Consider the following 14001-nt stretch of genomic DNA (forward strand, 5'->3'; position numbering starts at 1 on the left):
TCTTTTTGGGATATCAGTGTTGTCTTTTCCTCACCTAAGCATGTTGTCCTTTACTTCTGCCAAAGAAGTTTGGAAGAACAATAGCGTGTTAAGGAAGGGTCCTGGATTTCCTAGCCCAGTGCCACAGAAGGACACGGGTGGCCACAAGGCTGAAAAGGGGCAGCACAGGAGACTCCGACAGAGCTGCAGCCTCCGCGAAGCTGGAAGGAGGGAGGAGCGGCCCCCTGGGACTGCTGAGTGCATCCATGGAGGGAAAGTGGTGAGTCTCAGGGAGTGTTGTTTTTTTCAAACAGTAGGCAGCAGTGCTTCTGCATAGCGTGGAAATCCTGTGAGCACAGGAATCCCTGTCTGATGAAGGGCATTAGCAACACACACACATACACACACACACATGTAAGTCAGTGGTTTCACTGGTGCTCGGTCTCTATCTGTCCCGTCCTACGGCAAACAGCTGTCAGTCCCCCACTGTGTGTGGATGTGTTTGGACACCAGATTTCCCATGGGATTCCGACCCCGGCAGACTCCATATTTCAGGTGCACAGTCAGGAGGTCAGCTGTGAGAGACTCAGGTTGGCCACCAGCCTGGTTAGGGTCACGGCCTGCTGTCCCTTGGAGGGGCAGCCAGGCAGGCGTGGGCTTCAAGGGCCTATTTTGCATTCAGAAAAGATCTTCAGGAACCCATGAACCTGCAGGCCTGAGACGTGTCCACCCCTGCTCCTGGCCCTGCTTTCTTGATGGTGAGCTGGTTTTGTAACCAAGAACTCTGAGAACACATCTGTGGTAAAATCCTTCTAATTTTTATATTTCTTCTAATAGTGTTCTTATACAAGCGGTGAAGTGCAGGCTAGCTGGCTAATATCCAGTGCTGTCGTGAGCATACGTAGCCTGTTTAGATCCAGACTACATTTAACATCAAGAATCAGAAAGACAAACATGAATGGTGTGGTGTCTTAGTTACTTTTTACTCATCGCTGAAACAAAATACCTGATGCCCAAAGTTGGGAAAGGAAAGGTTTATTTCTTACAGTTTTTGGAGGTTTCAGTCTATACTCAGTTGGCTCCAAGGCAGGCTGGCATGGCGGGGCCGCAGTTCATGGCGGCTGCAAACAGCAAGGCGGAAACCAGCAAGAGAGCGAGACACACTTTCTTCCTGCCATTAAATTACATACTGGCTCCACCCCTATGTGGGTGTAGCACTGACACCATCAATCCAAGCAATAGACAATGAAACAATCACAAATGCATAATGTAAACGCATGAGGCCAGGGGGCCACCGACATAAATCATGACAGATGGGTTGGTGTTCTGGGTTGATTTTCAATTTTGTAAGCTAAGTTTTACTAATTGAGTTTTAAAAGGATTACTTCCAGGGGAAATCAAAATCAAAGTTCAACATCATCAGCAAAAATCCTGGGTTGCAGAAAAAAGTGGGAGTAGCTCACCGTTCAGCTGCAGATTGGTTGGAGAGACATAACACTTTCATACAATGGAGAACTACTCAGCTATAAGGAAGGAAAATCTTGAGGCTGTTGTAGATTATGAATTACAACTTAAGATCAAGCTCAGGGTTAAAAAGGTTCAGAACCACTTAGGTGAATAGCGGGTTGCCTCCTTAATCTAAAACTAAAGGAGTTAGTGGGAAACAAAATGTATAGTGGACCCTGGGAAAGTGAAGGGGGAGGAATTGTCTACATAGGGAAGACAGAAGACATTGTTAATCATGTATCATGATTTGAAACCCATGTTGCTTTCATTGCTCTGTTTATTTTGGTTATATTGTGTTCCAGTTTGTCTACTTGTACTAGATTTGATGGCATGGACAGCAGGATATACTATGGTAACCATTTTAAATTTCCTGTTAACTTAATCTGAAGCCCTGTATTCCTTTCACTGCCTTCTTTTGACTGATTTTATTTGAATCTGTTTTGTTGGAGCATTGTCTTGACTGATTTTATTCGAATCTGTAATGTTTGATAGTATCAAGTCTGAGAGTGTAGGCAACTACTCTGAAGACAGTAAGATTCACTATGATACTCATTCTGTTTTCACTATTACCCTCTTTTGAAGTCCTATAATGACTCCAATGCTTTGTTTTTATTGATTTTGTTATGTACTGCCATGTTCACTTTTATTGTACCTGATAATATGGGCAATTCCATTGAAGATAACAAGACATCATGGTTACCATTGTAGATAACCTTGTACTGTGGTTTTAAATTATGTCCTGTGTCCATCCTTTTGTTTTGAATGACCCCATTGGTTTTTCTTTTTCTCATTTGGTTTTATTCTTTTCCAAAAAAAGTCTGGGATTTAGTGCCCAAATTTTTTACAGTTGTTTATTTATTTATTTTACTATATATTGAATGTAGAGCTTTTGCACTAAGCTACGTATCTCTCTCTCTCTCTCTCTCTCTCTCTCTCTCTCTCTCTCTATTTCTTTCTTTCTTTATTTCTGACATAGGATTTGCTAAGTTGCAGAGTTGGCCAGGCAGGACTAGAACTTGTGATCTTCCTGCCTCAGGAAGCTGGGATTACAGGCATCTAGCATTATTTCTGGCTTCTTCAAAGAAATTTGAAAAGAATGTATTCTGGATGACATAAACAAATGAAACATTAAAACAAAAACCTAAAAATGCACTTGGAGGGGTATAATCAATAACAGGAAGTTTAAACTGGGGCAGGCTGCCGTTCCAGGCTGTCAAAGTTCTAAAACACCAAGTTTGTAGACATTTTTTCAGACATCAAACTTAGTATAGAATCACACGAAGCCCTGTTTTGTAAGGTTCCTACTGATGCTCGTCCTAACTTCCTGTTCTGACTGATAATTAAAGCCTGATAATCACAGGACTGTTACTTATTTTCATACCTGCAGCCAGTTGAGACAGGAGTTCCCCTTCCCCTGGTGTCTCCAGAGCGGGCCTCACTTTTTGAGGGGTTTGGGGCACCGCAACCTCTGCAGACGTGTCCAGGCCACAATGTCACCCCTTGTCATCATGGCGGTCACTGCGCCCACATACTTTGTTAGGTCACCGTCTTGAGCACACTGGTCCTGTCCACGTCAAACTCCGCTCTCAGCCTCCGAGGCACGAGAAGGTGGCCCTGCTGCTTCACGCTCCCAAGCTCCCTGCTGCCAGGGCTCCAGGCTGAGGGAGAGGGTGGGAACCAAGCCTCGGTTCTCAGACAGCTACTGGGAACACAGGGCTCTAAGGTCAGGGTGGCTGAACGCGGCACCCTTCCCCAAGAGCCTCAGCAAATTGTTCTTTTTTCCTTCTCTCCTGGGTTCTCCTCCCCACCACAGTCCAAAGTTTTTGTCCTCTTTAAATCTAATTAAGAGCAGAAATAAAACCTGATGGGAGGAAACGTGTGGCTTCTGCCCAGGTGGAATTTCTGTTGTTTTCTCAGTGTAAAGTTTTGAAAATTGCCTCTCCTGTGGAATTCTCTCTGCCCTACCCTCCTCTGAGGAGAAGAGAGGGCTGTCCTGGAACCCAGAGTTCTGAGGCTGTGGGACAGTAAGGAAGCTCAGGTGACCTGGAGGGCCCTCGCTCACATCCCCTGCACTGTGACTTTGTCTGGCACAGTTAGTGCCAGGGGACTTTCACAACCCTGTATAAATGGTCACATCACCAAGGAACTATACCCCTCACTTTAAAATAAAAATTGTCTAAAGCAGTAAGAAAGGGTTTTAACAGCCACACTTACCACTAAGTCATCAGCCTCTTACTGCAGGCCTTTCCGCCAGAGTACACCACGGGCCTGGAAAAACATTACTGCCTTGAACCCAGGTACCACTGAGCATCACGCGTGTCACAGAGAGGTTGGAGAAGACATCTTCTCTTCTCCAAGCCCAGGTGTCCCTAAGCTGTGACCTCCTGGGAAGAGGGACTGTGGCTTCGTCACCTGAATATAGAGTTCCCTCTTCCTACTGTGAGCTCACATATTATCTGAAGTAGTAAGAGATGAATGGCGTGTGTGTCTGTTTTGGAGTACAGTTTGGAGGGCCCTTGGTGTCTTTTTTGGGGTGTCACAGGTAGTAAGTGGCACAGGCAAATGAACTCAGAGGCAAGCCTGTATGCACAGATGTCTTTCCATCACCCCCACATTACCGGAAACAGCCCTGCATAGCTGGTTCCTCAGAGCACAGCAGTCCTGTCAAGTGAGAGAAGAATCTCAGTGACGGGCTTTCCTCTCTGTTTCTCCAGTGACTTCTCCTCAGTGAAGTGACACATACTGTGGGGGAGTCCCACCACACAACTGAGATAGTCCTGGCACCTGGGAGTGTGTCTTGCATGAATATCCCAGAGAGTAAATATAAGAATTGCCATCAAATTATGTTTAAATTCTTAAAATATGCAGAAGAGCCCCTAGGATAATTTTAAGACTTTAAGCTAAAACACTTTCAAGTTTTGCAAAATCTTGCCCTCTGAGAATGTCCTTGCACATTTTTCAGAAAGGGACAGTCAGAGGAACTCAGAACGGGTGCGCTGTGCTCTGAGCAGCCAGCCAGACCAGCTGACTCCAGCATGAACAACTTGACGTCCTGTGACTCAAGTCTAATTCGAGGTCCCAAGTGAACACAGATTTCTGGTTTCATTTGAGATGCCAGTAATTTTTCTCCTTGTTCTTCCTTCCAAGAAGCACCGCAAACTTAACCACATAATGAGCAGCATTCAATGCCATTAAGCATGAAGTAAGCTCAGGCCAGGCTTTGCTAACTCATGTGACACCCAGCTCGCCTGGGGCCTGCCAGGGCTCCAGGGTTGGAGCCAGTTAGTCGGACATAAGAGAACCGTTGAGCGCACCGAGTGCCTCTGGAAATCACAAGCACATCCCAGAAGAGGACCTATTTTCTTCTAAGAAATAGGCCCAGGGATTGATATGTATGGAAATTTAAATGCAGTAACTCAGAAAAATCTGTTTGTTTAAATTCATTATGCAAGACAACAACAGGTAGCAACTCTACAAGGCCTCCTTGAAGGAGAATGAGTGTCCAAACTGGGGAGAAATTCTAGATCAGCCTTGTTAGTATGTGTTTATTATTCATGCCTTGAACTTCCAACTTGATGGCACTTTCATTTATATAACAAAATGTGTTCTTTTAAAGGGTAGGGAAAAATAAAATATACATCACAACTAAGCTGTATTGAGCACTGATTGTGCATTGGATCATTTCAGAATGACTTGCACGGAATAGATATTTAGTCCTTAAAATATTCTCAGGATGCAGGTGCTACTTACAAAGTAAGAAATGTGTGCAAAGTTCGAGACTTGCTCAGATCAAGATTGAGTTTAGAAACTATAATCAGTGTGTCTGACTCAAGAATGGACTGTTAGATACTGTCTTTTCCTAACCCCTCCAGGACACTCTATTTCAGGGAGCACCCGCAGAGCTTAGTCGGTCTGTGCCTGCTAAGTGTCAGCAGGAATGCACTGTGGCTACATGGAAATCAAAAATGTACAGAGTCAAACTAGATCACAGAGAGACCAGCATGTTTCATTATATCATGTGACCTTACATTCTAATTTGACCTTAACTCTAATTCTGAAAGTATTTTGCTAGTTAATTGTACTTCCAGGAAAATATCCTGTTTCTTACTTGAATGAGAAGTCCATGGATTTGTGTCTCAGACTTGTGTGCTGTTACAAAGCAGGGACAGTGGGGCTTGATCCTGCCACCCCAGACAATGACATGCGACACGGGAATGGAAGCATCCCACTCCTCCAGCCCTCAGAGCAGTGCAGACCGAACAGCAGTCTTGGAGCTAGCAGGAAGAGATAGGCTGTGGAAATGCAGAATCATCAGTGCGACCTCCACGGAGAGAACACAGAGCTGCCTTGAGTAATGCAGAAACTCAGGCTTGAGTAAATGTGAGAAAAATACATCTGCCACTTGATGTAGATCTGTGCACCTTGCTTGAAAAACATTTAGTTTTTCTACTTCAGGTACTATGAGAGCAACACTATCTTAACAGCACTGGGCTTTAGGTGAAGCCAACATAGGACATTCCTGAAGGCTCAGCATCACTCCTGTCTCTCATATATCTGGCACAACCAGGATATCATGGACTTTCAAGGGTGTGTAATGTGCATTTCCTCTTGAAGCTCCCATTGCAGACGTGATCTTTCTACCTGGTACACCCTAATAAGCAAAGGGAAATTGTAGGGTTCTATATCTATGCTGAACATCCATGCCCTCTACTCCGAGCTCCTGCCCCTCAAGCGCCCCTCACTTGTATGTCTGGATGCCTGGGGTGGGGACAGAGGAGGGGAAGAGGTGACAATGAGATTTGATAAGTCTTGATGGTAACTAAAGGCACATTGGTGTCTGTAGCTCAGGGTATTTGGAGTGACACAACAGGGAAAGAAATGTGTAATACTTCCGTTAGAAACCATTCCCTGTGCCACATGGTTCTCTACACACTATGACAGCATAGTGCAGTGAAATTCCATCCCTGTGCATGAAGGCAGGTGCAGCTGTCCGTCTGTATGGAGCAGACCGCGCTCACAAACCTCAGTTGCAGAAGTCTCTGCTAAGACCCATTGTAATCTTAAGCCGCTCCTAAGTTACTTGTTTTAAAACATACTTGAACTAATTTTTGACAAAAGTATAGCTGCTGTTTTGTTGTTTTGGATTATGGTAAACATGGTGAAGTTACCACATCATGATTTTAAAGCATACTGTTTTATATTTTACTTTATTATGATGGACCATAGCATGTGATCTACCTTCTTAAGCAGTTTAAGCATACGCTACATTATCAACTCCTTGAAAGGCCCGCATCGCCAGCTTTTACGCCCCTCTGATCCCCCGAAACTGAGTCTGTACCCATTGAGCAGCAGCTTCCAGGTCCTTTCCACACCGGAGCCCAGCCCCTGACCCCACACCCCACCTGCAATTTCTTCTGGTTTAACTGCTTTACATCGCTCGTGTAAGTGGCTTCAGGCAGCATTTGCCCCTTGTGACCAGCTCCTGTTTTCCACAGGAGCTGCACATTCAGCCCAGGTGTACTGGTTTTTCCTTGCCCTCACCACTGCTGGTTTTGTCACTCTGTCCCCACCTCTGGCTCTGTTTTAAATAACATCCATCTTTAGAGGTGTGAGGTGGCATCTCATTGTAGTTTTGACTTATGTGTCCTTGTTGACTAGAGATAAAGCATATTACGTTTTAATTTTTAAGCTCTTTTGATTTCATTCAGAGGACAAATGCTGCCAGCACAATGCCTCTGTGTGACTTGTTGCAAGTCATCTGTGCTTTGAGGGGGAAAGGCCCAGGCTTGGACCGAATGGGCTTCTCAGCCTGTGTGGTGGAGGCTTGTGAACCCCACGGCTCACCTCATCGTGTGCTGTGACTATGCCTTTCTGTCCAAGCTGATACAATTTCTTGGAAAACTCCGTGAGTCTCCAGTGTATTATAACCTACTCTGTTCAGCAAAAGCTATACCTACAGTTTTCTCTGAAGTGGGCTGTCTGTCTGATGGAGAGTCAGCTACAGGGAGATCCCCTTATACTACTCAAAAAACTTTTTGCTTATTTGATTGGGTTTACAAGTTAAAACCTTAAGATTCTTGGAAACTCTCTTAACCAGAAGGTCTGAGAGTCTTGTTTTTAATCTTCTTGGACTCCCTCTGGGCATACCATTAAAGCTTTCAAAGGTCTCAATAGAGTTACTTTCATTCACACTTGTGAGACACACACTGCTTGACTCACATGACCTAGATATGTTGTTTACTCTGAGGCAGCTCTTCCTTGGTGACCGTTTGTTAATTGGAAAAACTGGGGAAAAGGAAATACTGTTATTATTGGACTCAGCAAGTCCTGCCTCCTTTCCATCTTGTCTAAGTCTTTCAGCAGCTCTTTTATAGCCTGTCTTCTTCTACCAATGCATTACCATATGCAGGTAAAGAAATCATTTGGCAATATAACGTCTGCCTAAAAACCTTAGCCAACTCTGAGTCCATGTGGTCAGCCTTTCCCCATGGCCAGTGCTGCAGGGCAGGCAAGCACAGCTACCACACGTCTGGAGTCACCTCTCTCCTGGCTGTACTGTCCTCTCTTCCCTCGGTCTCCTGGAGCCCCTTGTGGCTGTGCCTGCCTCCTAGTCTCATATTAATTGTAACCTTTGTTTGGTTTTTGTTGGACAGTAGCAGATACTGCTTTATGTTTTCAGTGTATATCAGTGTAGAGCAAACTACCCCAAAACTTACAAGCTTAACAATGGTTATGACTTCCTGGATCAGAAATTTAAGCACAATGTGATGGTACAGTTCTATTCCAGTTGGTAGCAACTAAGACTCCTCAGTGGACTGATGGGCTCCTGGTGGATGGACTGATGGTGGAAGGGCCCAGACCTCATTCTCAGGTCTAGCCCTTGGGTGAAATCTCAGCTGTTAATCAGAGCCTGTATATGAAGGCTCTTTAGCGGAGCTATCTGAGGATAGTGTGAAACTTTTCCTACAGTATGAAGTCTTTCAGAGAATTTCCTAAAAGACAGACCAAGGCAAAGAAGTAGGCACAGGCTAAAAGTAATCTCAGAAGCACACTTTTATGTAAAGGCAAATTCAAACTCCCCGTTGCATGATGGGAAAAGTATCAAAGAATTTGAATCTCTATTTAAAATGCTGTATGATACCATAAGGAATAACTAGTCAGTACAGAAGTAGAGAAATTGGAGAAACTGCGTAATGAGAGAAAATGACATTAGGTTGTACTCTAAATAGTTTTTTAGCTTAGTATGGGAAGTGAAGAAGTTCTGACATGAAGCATTGTCAAGTCAAAAAATATATAAATCTGGGGACTTGTGTTTTTCCCAAAGTAAATCACAACAAAGGGATTAAACAAGAAAATCGAGGCCCCTGGTGACTGATTGTCTTGATGTGTCTTTCAATGAAATCTTCAAAACTAACTAGACAAGTCCAGAACTGAATGATTACTTAGCTACCTTGCGGCAAAATTTCCACACTCAGGGCTGAGTGTGTCAGACAGAGGTTCTGGCCCCCACTTCTTTTGGTGAAAAATGCTCTTTGTACATTAAGTTACTAAGCTTCATTTTGATTTTTGAAATCCAAGTGAACATGTTTTTATTCACTAGGATCACAAATGAGAAAGAGTTCAATGTAGAAAAAATGTCTTAAAAGTGAAGACTTTTAACCTCAATTATTGTAAAGTATTAACCAATTACTGGTTTCTGCTTCCAACATTTGTTGAATAGGTATGTCATTACAAATGTTTTCAGAATGTCTCCCACTAGAAAAAAAGCAAAAGATCCCTTGCCCTGAGTAGAAATCTTTCTGTTTCTCTTTGTATCTTTACCAAACATTTCTCTTGTTGGTGTTGAGAGGAAAAGACTATATGAGGATCAATTCCAAGAAAGGTCACCAACCTCTAGTTAAATGATAGTTAGCCAGTTACACACTGCGATAATTTTAATTAAAAAATTGTGTTTGGGGGAAGGGGATTGTTAGCATCTCTGTTGCTGGAGCATGATATTCAACACTCACAGCTTAAAAGAGGAGAGATCTACTTTGGCTTCCAGTTACATGGGATTCAATCAAGGGCCAGCTGACCTCAAGACAGAAAGATCATGGTGGGCAAAGCTGCCCAGTTCATGGCAGGCGGGAAGCAGAGTGAGGGAACTGGGCTGGAGAGAAAGGGCCAGGGACCGTCTGTATCACCCAAGGTCTCACCTCCATACTCAGCCAGGCACAACCGGAAGTGTACTTTCTCCTGGGTGTGCCCGCACGTCCCCTGGATGGCTGGTTCCCAAGCCAGTCAAGGTGACACAAGCAACTGAACCAGCACAGAGAAAACTCAGTAGGAGGTGTTGAAGAGAGGATATTTAGTTTGGGAAACATAGATTGAGGGGGTACTTGGTTTGTTTATCTGGCTATCTTTTGTTTTTCTCTACATTCTGAAAAATGCTGGGATTTCTTGAGTAGGAAGGAATTACTGATGTTAAGGTAGGAGGAACTGGAAGTCAATTTGGTGGTACTGGGAAAACCGGTGACTTGTGGTTAGTCTGGTAGTGGCGTATGCCTGATCTTCCTTGCTACCAGAGTGTCTGTCTTACTGTGCTGTCCTTACTTTTTAATGAACTAAGGATTTTTTAGGGTTGCTATTTAAGACTATTAGCATTACTGGTGGTATTAATATTTATAATCTGTAAAGGACAAAAAAAAAACCCATAGTATTGGCATATATAGTGAAAAAATTTCCTACCCTTGAAGAAACTATATCTGTCTTTGGTTGACCTTCTCTCCCATCCTCATTCCCTGTTTATGTGTGTTTTATGTTTAAAAAAATGTATACATATATTTTATATGTGTAACTACATGGAGAATTTTAGTTTTCAGGGTATAAAGAAGTATGTTAGACAAATATATGTAAAGTTTAAAGAGTTTTTCATTCCTTTGCTAATTATATAGACGAATTTTCATCTCATCTCAATGTTATCATTAAATTATGTTCTATTAAAACTCCTCAAGTGATGAATTAACTTCATACATTACACATGAAGTAATCCAGGTTTTATTCAAGATATAAAAGATAATCAACACTTGGCTCAGTTATGAAAACCACAATGAAAATGAAGGTTGAATGATACCCTGATACTTCATGATGATACTCCAAAATGTATTGTAGGTCAGATATTAAGGATATTATTTGGGATGTTAGTAGAAGAATTCAAACCACAGACTTTATTGGAAGCTCTTAATATAGTATATGTGTGTTTTAGGGTTTATCTATTCTGGACACATCCCTGTAAAAATAAAGGAAAAGTATGGTTTGGCTCCCATATTTATCCATCTTTATATAAAAAATTAAGTGATGCTGACATACAGCATTATGAAGTCTGCAGAATCTTCCTTATATGAGCACTCATGTTCTATTTGCTCATGAGATGTGCTGAGTAAAGATGAGTTTTGTCTTTATCTAGACTTTCGTTCATAGTATAAGTGTGAGTAGAGTTTACCTACCAACTTCCTAGCTCATTTTAAGGCTAAAAACTGAAACCTACCTTAGCATAACCAGAATGTCTAATTTTCCACGGACTGTGGGAAACAAGTATAAATCCTTAGGTGAGCTGTCTCTCCATGAAATGACAGTTTTCTACTTTATCTGAAAACTTTATTGTCATGGAAACTATATCAATAAAGGATTGTACTCTGAGTATCACTGACTCTGAAATATTGAAACAGGTGTGTTAAAGTTTGAGAGATAATGACTCATACCCCAGTTATTTGATATGTTCCAATAGCAGGAAGTCAAAAAGGTTAGAGATGGATGTTTTCAAATTAACTGCTATTAATTAATATTCATTAAGATAAGTCTATTTAATTTCCTCTGAATTGATTGAAAGGGAGCACATTAATTGGTATAATATGCTATGCACTATTTGCTAGTTCCTACTTTCCATTCTCAAAACTTATACCTCTCAAACACAAACAGAATTCCTAAGAAGAGATACACTGATTTCATATAACTCAAATTTATTTTCTTCAAGGAAATACATTAACAAAGCTACAAATGATTTAAGGCAGCCAGAAGGACAGCCATGGGTCCTTTTGGTCTATGCTTATTTTTTTTTTTTGTCTTTTTCCTTTTTATTGATACTGGGGATTGAACTCACAACCACACACTTGCAAGACAGGAGCTTATGCCGCTGAGCTAAATCCTTAGCCATACACAGATTCGGGGGGTAACTGCTCTGGGTATTAGATTTGCGGTGGTTCTGTCTCATTTAGGGAAATATATTCTACATGCTTTATTTTTAATCTTTAAGGCAAATACATATTGGATATATTCATTTTTTTCTGCCTCAAAATCAAATTTTAGACTTCTCCCAGACATTTAGATAGATAAAGAACAAAAAGTATATTTTTCCCTTTAGCAAAAACTTGGATAAATAGACAGCTAACTTGGAACCCAGTGAATGGAATGATTTATCTGAATCATTTCCGATTCATGGTTTGTTTCCTTCCGTTTGTTAAGGTATTTCTACTTGTATGTGTCACACTGTGATGGTTTGTGATATTTCAAGCTGAATGTCTCTTCATATAGCTTTAAGTTTCACTTTAAAGAGCAAATTGGATTCCCGAAAATGGCTCACTGACATCACATGTGCAAGCACTTTATTTCTCAAGCAAATTTGTTTGACCTAGCTCACAGCTGTCCTGTGTCCATTGCCAATAAGAGTGCCCAGCAAACCTTCCTGTGGTCAGGGTGGAGCAGCATTTTCAGCAGAAAAGCAGGAGTCACACCGTCCCCTGTTGGCTTGCTTGGAAAGACACCATTTGGACACGGTTCTGTGTATGGTGCATTGACCAAACTGTAGAAAACATAGTATTTATTCTTGTTATCTCTGCCTCTGTCAGCTACTGATATTCCTTCTTGCTTATGGCCACATAAGACTTAAAACACTTTTTATATTCATGACCACACTATCATAGGCATCGTATCCTTTGCTTAATACCCACTAGCAACCTTTGTCTTGTTTTGTTCTGATTTTGTCATGTATTTCTAACGAGTCCTTCCTTTGTGTAGTTGTATTCTACTGTAACATAGTGACATCAGTAGAAAAAGCATTGGGGACAGCTGTCAGAGATGAAAGTCTGTCCTTCTGTGTCATAGCTTGTCTCTTCAGATCTGGTGGGCAGCAGGTCATTATTGTTAGGATGAGGAGTTGCTTGGGTGGTCCTGACAGATGTTCGGGAATGTGGTTCGGAAATGCTCACATTAGCACAGGCTGCACAGCGAGTGACATGGAGACACAGATGCAGACACGCGTGTGCCCTGCGTATTTGTATAATCAAATGGAGGCCCCACGGAAGGGAAACATATGGTAAATGGATTTCATAAAATGCTTGTTTGAATGCTGAGCATCTGAGCCATCTGCTCTGTGGTCAGATCACACTCCCTTCATGTCTTGTCTGGAAAGACAACGTTACCAGGGATTTGGACCCAGTTTCCCAGTGTAAAGAAAACTATCTACAAGTCCATAAGCCCCTTGGTCCATACTTTTTCTTAAAGACTATTTCATTGTTTTTCCACCCCAATCAGGTGTAAACATGTTCATTTCTCTTCCTTCTCTGGCTATAATACACACACACACACACACACACACACACACACACACACAAACCCTTATGTGTAATAATGCTTTTTTCTTCATGACTGGAACATATGAGTGGGTTGGTGAGACAAAGAGAGAGGGAAAATTTTTAAAAAGGAAGTAGACTCATGTTTTCGTAAAAAGACAAAATGAAATGGAGAAGTGAAACAAATTTGTCTTTTTTATAAAGGTTCTCTTTTTTTTTTTTTTTTTTTTTTTTTTTTTTGTACCAAGGATAGAACTCACTGTTTGGCTAAAGAAACATAGTTACCAGATGCAATTTCTTAAAATTAGCATAGAACATACCTTAAAGTGATATGTTCCAACTTACTATCTTCCTAGTGCCATAGCAAATACCTGTCAACTTACTGATCAGTAATTTACTGATACTTATTTTATGATGTTAAAGGTATTTTAACCGAACTGTTTCAAAATCAGTTAGCATCCAGTACTGTTGTACAGGATTTAAAATGTTATAAGAAAAGATATATTTTCAAATCATTAAAATGTTCATTACTCTTCACCTTGGTAATTTTTTTTTACAAAGAGTTATTCAGTATAACATAAAACTAAAAATATAAATACCATGTTGTGATTGATACTAATAGTACATTTTCTCTATGTAGAAGGTGGTAAATATTGTTAAGATATTTACAAAAATGTGTGAGACACACTTCTTCTGTATTTAAGCATCGTAAATGGGACTAAAGATTAGGACCAGAATTGGAATTGAGGATTCCTATTAGGAGAAAAGCATAGAACTAACTCCTTGGGAAAAGAGCAGACTGGTCCATGTGGGACGAGGTAGGCGGGGTGAGAAGGCCCAGATAAATGTTGTTTTTTCTGTACATTTTTAAGGGTCTGTGTTCCACAGAGATTCAGAGACTGAAATCTTC

The 14001-nt window shown here is 41.5% G+C and overlaps 1 protein-coding gene across 3 annotated transcripts in view; it reads left to right on the forward strand.

Moving 5' to 3' along the window:
• Positions 1-14001, forward strand: part of Arhgap24 (Rho GTPase activating protein 24) — a 705487-nt gene that overhangs the window by 442123 nt on the left and 249363 nt on the right. The gene's annotated exons all lie outside the window — the stretch shown is intronic.

This window comes from Cavia porcellus, unplaced genomic scaffold (genome assembly GCF_034190915.1).
Source record: "Cavia porcellus strain 051 isolate PalLab524CR breed Dunkin Hartley unplaced genomic scaffold, mCavPor4.1 scaffold_5, whole genome shotgun sequence".
Lineage (NCBI taxonomy): Eukaryota > Metazoa > Chordata > Mammalia > Rodentia > Caviidae > Cavia > Cavia porcellus.